Source organism: Triticum aestivum, chromosome 7B (genome assembly GCF_018294505.1).
Source record: "Triticum aestivum cultivar Chinese Spring chromosome 7B, IWGSC CS RefSeq v2.1, whole genome shotgun sequence".
NCBI classification, from domain to species: Eukaryota; Viridiplantae; Streptophyta; class Magnoliopsida; order Poales; family Poaceae; genus Triticum; species Triticum aestivum.
Window position 1 is genome coordinate 36650853 of NC_057813.1, and position 7713 is coordinate 36658565.

Below are 7713 nucleotides of genomic sequence, written 5' to 3' on the forward strand. Positions count from 1 at the left end.
GTCAAGGGGTACAAGAGTGATCCAGGAATGGATCACATGACAGCGGTCAAACTTAACCTTAGTAACTAGTGGACTAAGGAATTTTCTCGATTATGGAGGTGGTAAAAGAGTTCGTCGTAAAGGGTTACGTCGATGCAAACTTTGACACTAATCCGGATGACTCTGAGTAGTAAACCGGATTCGTATAGTAGAGCAGTTATTTGGAATAGCTCCAAGTAGCGCCTGGTAGCTGCATCTACAAGATGACATAGATATTTGTAAAGCACACACGGATCTGAAAGGTTCAGACCCGTTGACTAATAAACCTCTCTCACAAGCGAGATATGATCAAACACCATGGGTGTTGGATTCATTACAATCACATAATGATGTGAACTAGATTATTGACTCTAGTGCAAGTGGGAGACTGTTGGAAATATGCCCTAGAGGCAATAATAAAATGGTTATTATTATATTTCCTTGTTCATGATAATTGTCTATTGTTCATGCTATAATTGTATTAACTGGAAACCGTAATACATGTGTGAATACATAGACCACAACATGTCCCTAGTGAGCCTCTAGTTGACTAGCTCGTTGATCAATAGATGGTTATGGTTTCCTGACCATGGACATAGGATGTCATTGATAACGGGATCACATCATTAGGAGAATGATGTGATGGACAAGACCCAATCCTAAGCATAGCACAAGATCGTATAGTTCGTTTGCTAAGAGCTTTTCTAATATCAAGTATCATTTCCTTAGACCATGAGATTGTGCAACTCCCGGATACCGTAGGAATGTTTTGGGTGTACCAAACGTCACAACGTAACTGGGTGGCTATAAAGGTGCACTACAGGTATCTCCGAAAGTGTCTGTTGGGTTGGCACGAATCGAGACTGGGATTTGTCACTCCGTATGACGGAGAGGTATCTCTGGGCCCACTCGGTAATGCATCATCATAATGAGCTCAATGTGACTAAGTAGTTAGTCACAGGATCATGCATTACGGAACGAGTAAAGTGACTTGCCGGTAACGAGATTGAACGAGGTATTGGGATACCGACAATCGAATCTCGGGCAAGTAACGTACCGATTGACAAAGGGAATTGTATACAGGATTGCTTGAATCCTCGACATTGTGGTTCATCCGATGAGATCATCGTGGAACATGTGGGAGCCAACATGGGTATCCAGATCCCGCTGTTGGTTATTGGCCGGAGAGATGTCTCGGTCATGTCTGCATGGTTCCCGAACCCGTAGGGTCTACACACTTAAGGTTCGGTGACGCTAGAGTTGTTATGGGAAATAGTATGTGGTTACCGAAGGTTGTTCGGAGTCCCAGATGAGATCCCGGATGTGACGAAGAGCTCCGGAATGGTCTGGAGGTGAAGATCGGTATATTGGACGAAGGGTATTGGAGTCCGGAATTGTTCCGGGGGTACCAGGTGATGACCAGCGTGTCCGAAAGGGGTTTCGGAGGTCCCAGCAAGTGTTGGGGGTCCTTATGGGCCAAGGGGAGGGGGCACATCAGCCCACTAAGGGGCTGAGCGCCCCTCCCACCCCATCTCACGTAACCTGGAGAGGTAGGGGCGCCACCCCTAGGGCAGCCTCCCCTTCCGGCTTGGGGGCAAGTTTCCTAGGGGGTGGGGGCGCCCAAACCCATCTAGGGTTTCCCCTGGCCGTTGTCCCCTCCTCTAGATCCATCTAGAGGGGCCGGCCCCCTCTCCCCTTCCCCCTATATATAGTGAGGCGGTGGGAGGGCAGCCATACCCTTCCCCTGGCGCAGCCCCTCCCTCCTCCAACACCTCCTCGTCCTCCTCCGTAGTGCTTGGCGAAGCCCTGCCAGAGAACCACGAGCTCCATCACCACCACGTCGTCGTGCTGTCGAAGTTCTCCCTCAACTTCTCCTCTCCCCTTGCTGGATCAAGAAGGAGGAGACGTCCCCGGGCTGTACGTGTGTTAAACATGGAGGCGCCGTTGTTTGGTGCTTAGGTCGGAATCAACCGCGATCTGAGTCGCTACGAGTACGACTCCTTCATCCGTGTTCTTGCAACACTTCCGTATCACGATCTTCAAGGGTATGAAGATGCACTCCCCTCTCTCTCTCGTTGCTAGTCGCTCCATAGATTGATCTTGGTGATGCGTAGAAAATTTTGAATTTCTACTACGTTCCCCAACACGACGCTCCACAGCCCATGCCCTCTCTGGAAATGACTTGGTGAGTGTGACTGATGGCTTCCCAAGGCGGCATGGTTTTGTCCCTGGTTGATAGTCTAGATTGGTTCTTGTTCGGTGTGGTGTCTTCTGTGATTGAGTTGGTAGCTAGTGTTCGTGCTACTCGCTTTGTTGTTGCTTTTCCTTTGACATTCTTGTTTGATATTTTGCCTCGCCGATCAGTTTGTGCAATGTTATCTACAAGATTATTTCCAAGTGTCTTGTTAACAGACTGCAACGCTCCTTGATGGTATGATATCCCAAACTCAAAGTGTGTTTACTTCGGGAAGGTTAATTATTGAAAATGCTCTCAGAGTTTTTGAATGTATGCATATGTTAACCACGCTTCAAGATTTTAGAGCAACTCTAGCAGACCCCGCATCCCGCCGGCCCGCAAAACGCGTTTGCAGTTCGTGAAAAAAGTCTTTCCGGGGTTGGCCCTCCGCTCTGGATTTGGAGGGGTTCGAGGATAGATATCTTGGACTTCTGGAATCACAGGGAAGAATGAAAGATGGAAGACTTAATAAAAATAGTCATTCAGGTTCTACCCGTGTATGCTATAGAAATTTTCAAATTTCCAGCTTCCCTTTGTGAATACTTATCCCAGATCATTGGAAACTTTTGGTGGGGAGATGAGGAAGACAGAAGAAAAACACAATGGTTGGCATGGGATATATTAACAAAGCCTAAAGTTAAGAAATTAATTATTGCCTCTACAAATTATGTGGACAATTATTGGTTCTCTTTCACATCATGTCAGGATACTATTGAGGTGGATTATAGTAACAAAGGTAAAGGGAGAGTGGGAGGTATTATAGCATATTATGCACTCTTAAAAGATAAACTGGTGTGGAAACCTCACCCTGCCGGTTATACCACGATCATTGTCGATGCTAGTTTTGTGGAGCATATTGATTCCGCAAGTGTGGGGTGGTTGCTAGAAATTTGTCTGACGAAGTTATCATTTTCTCATGGGATTTTACTGCTCGGTGTACTAGCGTGAATGAAGCTGAGCTCCGTGCCTGGCTCTCAGACCTTTATTTCGGTATCACCCTTCACAGTTTATTATTTTTGGAGATTGACTGTGCTCTTGTTCACTCTCTCCTTGCAAATGAGACAATTCTCTTCTTGTTGATCTGAAGAAAGAGGCTCTGAGTATCTTCAAGATGATCCAAGATTTTAAAATTTCCAAAAGTAATAATCAGCTTGCTAATGGGGTGGCACATGAGATTGCTATTTATTTTTCATTATTTTTGATACTTCACCCGTTCCATAATGTAGTGCTTATAGATTTTAAAAAAAAAGGCAAACTTTGTAAATTTTAACAAATTATAGAGATAACTATTTACATCCACAATATCAAATATATATAATATGAAAATACATATCTAATTATATATGTTTGGCATTCTAGATGTAAATAGTTTTTTCTCTCACAAACTTCATCAAAATTTGTAAGGTTTGACTTTTAACAAGATCAATATGCATTACATTATGAAATGGAGGGAGTATTAGGATTCTGGTCTAGCTAGAAAGGCGTCCCTTTGATGATCGCCGTTCGGTCGGAGGCGACCTGAGCGGTTGTTATCATTGCTCTATCTGACAAGATAACATCGTAAATTCGTAATGCCACTGTTGTGGTAGTGCTGCCATTTGTGTGTGTTTCGTATATTCGCTCCGGGTTCCGCCAACCTCGAAACAATCCGCGCCTCCAAATGCATAGCAGAATATTCGTCCGGTCCTTGATTCCCATTCCAGTTAAAAAAGAAGTTTCGTCCTCAAGGAAGAAAGAGAGCCGTCGCCCATGTGGCCGGTCGCGGCACGCGACGGGATCCCGTTGGCCCACGCGACCTCGTTTGGATCGTGGCAACTAGCCGCGTGACGGCGCGAGTCTGGCCGAGGCCGCCACAGCGGATCCAGGGCGACGCACAGTCAGGACTGGATCGGCACCCGTGGCCGTGTCCGTGCCTGTGGCCGGGTCAAACTCCGACGTTGCGTGTCACGCCGATCGGCGGCACCGCGTCCGCGACGTGGACGAGGACGACGACTTCCGTCGATAACGGTGCACCTAGCTAGCCGCAGGAGCCACGTTTGCCTCACGTTTGAAACGGTGACGATAACGCAACGAGATATAGGCGTCTGACGTGTACCCGAGATGTAGGCGATTTGTCATCAGCGAGATAACCCTCGCGCCGATTCCACGTCACGCATATCTTCTGGTGCTGCGAAATCAAGAAGAACGGCCGCTCGTCGATTAGGAAACTCGGTATGATGCTGCGAACCCTCAAGTCAGCTCCATCGCAGTTTAGCCGTGCGAGTGGGCGCATTTCTAGCCGATCCTTTTTTTAGGGGAAAAATGTTGCCGCCTTATTCAAAAAACAAAGCTCAGAATTTCATCCGAGATAACATCCAACACGAAGTCTAGGGGAGCCCCCAACCACATCTTACAAAGTTCATCACCAACACCTACTTTAGCGAATTTATGCGCGGCAACATTCGCCGATCTCCTAACCCACGATACTCTAAACTCCGAAAACGAATTCAGCAACGCTTTGATTTCCTGTACCCACGGACCAGCAGCCGACAGCTCTTGGTGAGTGATTCAACATATGCACCACTCGTTGACAGTGAAGCTCCACATGAACCTTCTCCGCGTTGATCGCCCTTGCTACGCCGAGAGCTTGCCTACAAGCCAAGATTTCTGCCGCCTCTGGATCATTGATATGAGGGAAGTGATGACACATTCCCGCCCTAAAAGCCCCATTATGATCTCTTAGTACCGCACCTCCCCCTCCCTTATCACTTTGTCTTGAAACCGCACCATCTGAATTTATCTTAATCCATCCCTTGTCCGGCAGTTCCCATTTTTGCATAACTCGTTGTGCAGCGGCCTTACGCTTTGCGGGATGGATTTCCTTCCACTCCTACCAGTAGGAGTATACAGACTGGACCACCTCGAACGGTGCCATGATCCTTCTCCCGTCCCTCGCATCATTACGGGCGAGCCAGAGACCGTACACAGCTTGCACCATCGCCTCCTTCTCCTCGTGAGGAGCTTCCACAAACCAGCCCAGTAGCCAGCTCGCAATAGCCTTCTGATCCTTCGACTGGCCCGCCGGGATGGGTACCGCCACACCTTTCTCTGAATTCAGCAGCTGCCAAAACAACACCGAGTGTTGACAGCCCCAAAAGCGATGGTATATTGTTTCTTCTCTCCCACAGGCCACGCAAAAGATACCGGGTTTAATCCTGCGATGGTGCAGCTCAGAGCCAACTGCAAGCCCGTTCTTGATCAATCTCCACATATGAATCTTTGCTTTCCCCGGCGCATTCGTATCCCACAGTGACAGATATCCTTTGTGCATATTCACTGCGCTTGAGGGTCCCTGTAGTCCCGTTCGAGCCCTGCTTCTATCCATGTTGAAGTGGTAAGCCGATCTTACTGTGAAGCTGCCGTTTCTCGTGTAGTTCCAAGCTAGATAGTCCTCTGTTCCAGGGCCCCCAATCGCCAACCTACCTATATCTGCTGCATCATCGGCCGAGAACATGTGGTTAAGCAGATTAAAGTTCCAGCTCCTACCATCCGGTGATAGCAGGTCAGCAACTTTAGTTACACCATTTATAAAAACCTGCCCCAATGGTCTCAAGGATCCGCTCCTGGGAATCCAATTAGCATGGTGAATATTAATACTTGAACCATCTCCAATGCGCCACACTAATCCTTTACGTAATAGATCTCGCCCATGCAAAATGCTCCTGAACGTGAAGGATGCCGCCGCCGGACGCGAGGCTGTCAAAGTGGAGTCATCCTTGAAATATTTTGCCTTAAGGACCCTTGCACACAAAGAAGAGGGATACTGCAAGATCCTCCACGCTTGCTTGGCCAGGAGGGCCTGGTTGAAAGCCTCCGGATCTCTAAATCCCATGCCTCCGCTCTGCTTTGAAGCACACATTTTCTGCCAAGATATCCAGTGCACTTTCCGCTCAGCATTTCTTGCCCCCCCCCACCAGAATTTTGCAGAGATAGAAGACAAATTACGGCACATTTTCTTTGTGAGGTGGAAACAACTCATGGTAAACGTCGGCACAGGTTGGAGCCCTGACTTAATAAGCACTTCCCTTGCCTTTTTTGACAGCCCTTGGCCCTTCCATCCACTAACTTTGCCTTTCGAACTCTCCATCACATACGTGAAAGTACCATCTTTAGATCTTCCAACCAGTGTTGGAAGGCCAAGGTACTTCTCGTTAAGCGCTTCTGATTGTACCCCAAGGGCAGCTTTGAGCTCCTCCTTGGTCGTCTCTTGACACCCTCTCCCGAAGAAGATTGATGATTTCTGCAAGTTAACACGCTGACCGGACGCCTCCTCATATGTAGCTAGAATTTCCCTCAGCGTCTGCATGCTCTCCCTCGAACCTTCCATGAAAACAATACTATCATCAGCAAATAATAAGTGAGTAATGTGGGGGCCAGTGCTCCCAAAACCCACTCCACTAATACGTTTCTCCTGCCGCGCTTTCTTGAGAAGAGCGGAAAAACCCTCAACACAAAACAGGAATAGATATGGCGATAACGGGTCTCCCTGCCACAAGCCGCGTGAAGGGAAAAAACTCCTCGAAAACCCTCCATTCAGCTTGACGACAAAGTTGGCCGTTGTGACACATCTCATTATCATCTCAATCCACTCCGATGCAAAACCCACTCGTTCCAACATCAGCTTCAGAAACACCCACTCGACTCTATCATAAGCTTTCATCATCATAGCCGATCCCTTTTAACCAGTTTAAGCGGTAGAAGTTCGGTTTTACTTCTCTAACTGGGACCTAGTGAAACCCCAATAACCGGTATAAGAAGGATAATTTATCCACACCCGCTCATCTCTAGCCTATATTCACTTCATCGCTCAGCGACAGAGTAAAAAATCTCCACTCCTCTTCCTACCTCCTCTGCCTCTCAACGTTCCCCGATGCCCCTCCTCCCGCCGGACCCTGTGGCCGGCGCTCCCAGCCGGGGATCCGCAATGTCACGCGAGTCGCACGTCTTCAAGCGGAGCCTCCTCAAGCCGTCGCCGCCCCGCCGATGCAGCCCCCTCTCGCCACATCTTCGACTTCCCCGACCTCCCTCCGTCGCGGCAGCCGCTTAGGAAGTACCACGACGTTTGTTGGGGATATAACTATTAGGTATGACCCGCCCAGGAGGGGCCGGGTTATACCTATGGCGATTCATAATATGAAGCCCAGGACAATACTTGAAGATGGCGGTTCAATTAAGGGCCCATGGCCCAAAGGCGGCTTAAGGCCCGTAGAGATAAACCGCCATGTATGTATGACTTGTATGGTAAGGCAAGAATAGATAGTCACCAAGCCGGACACTGTTTATGAGTCGGCCGGGACTCTGTGAGCCGCGGGGCGTCGACCTGTGTATATAAAGGGACGACCCGGCGGCGGTTCAGGACAAGTAACAACACATCGAAAGCTAGGTCAAGCAGATTCGCTCCCTGGTAATCGAGACATAAG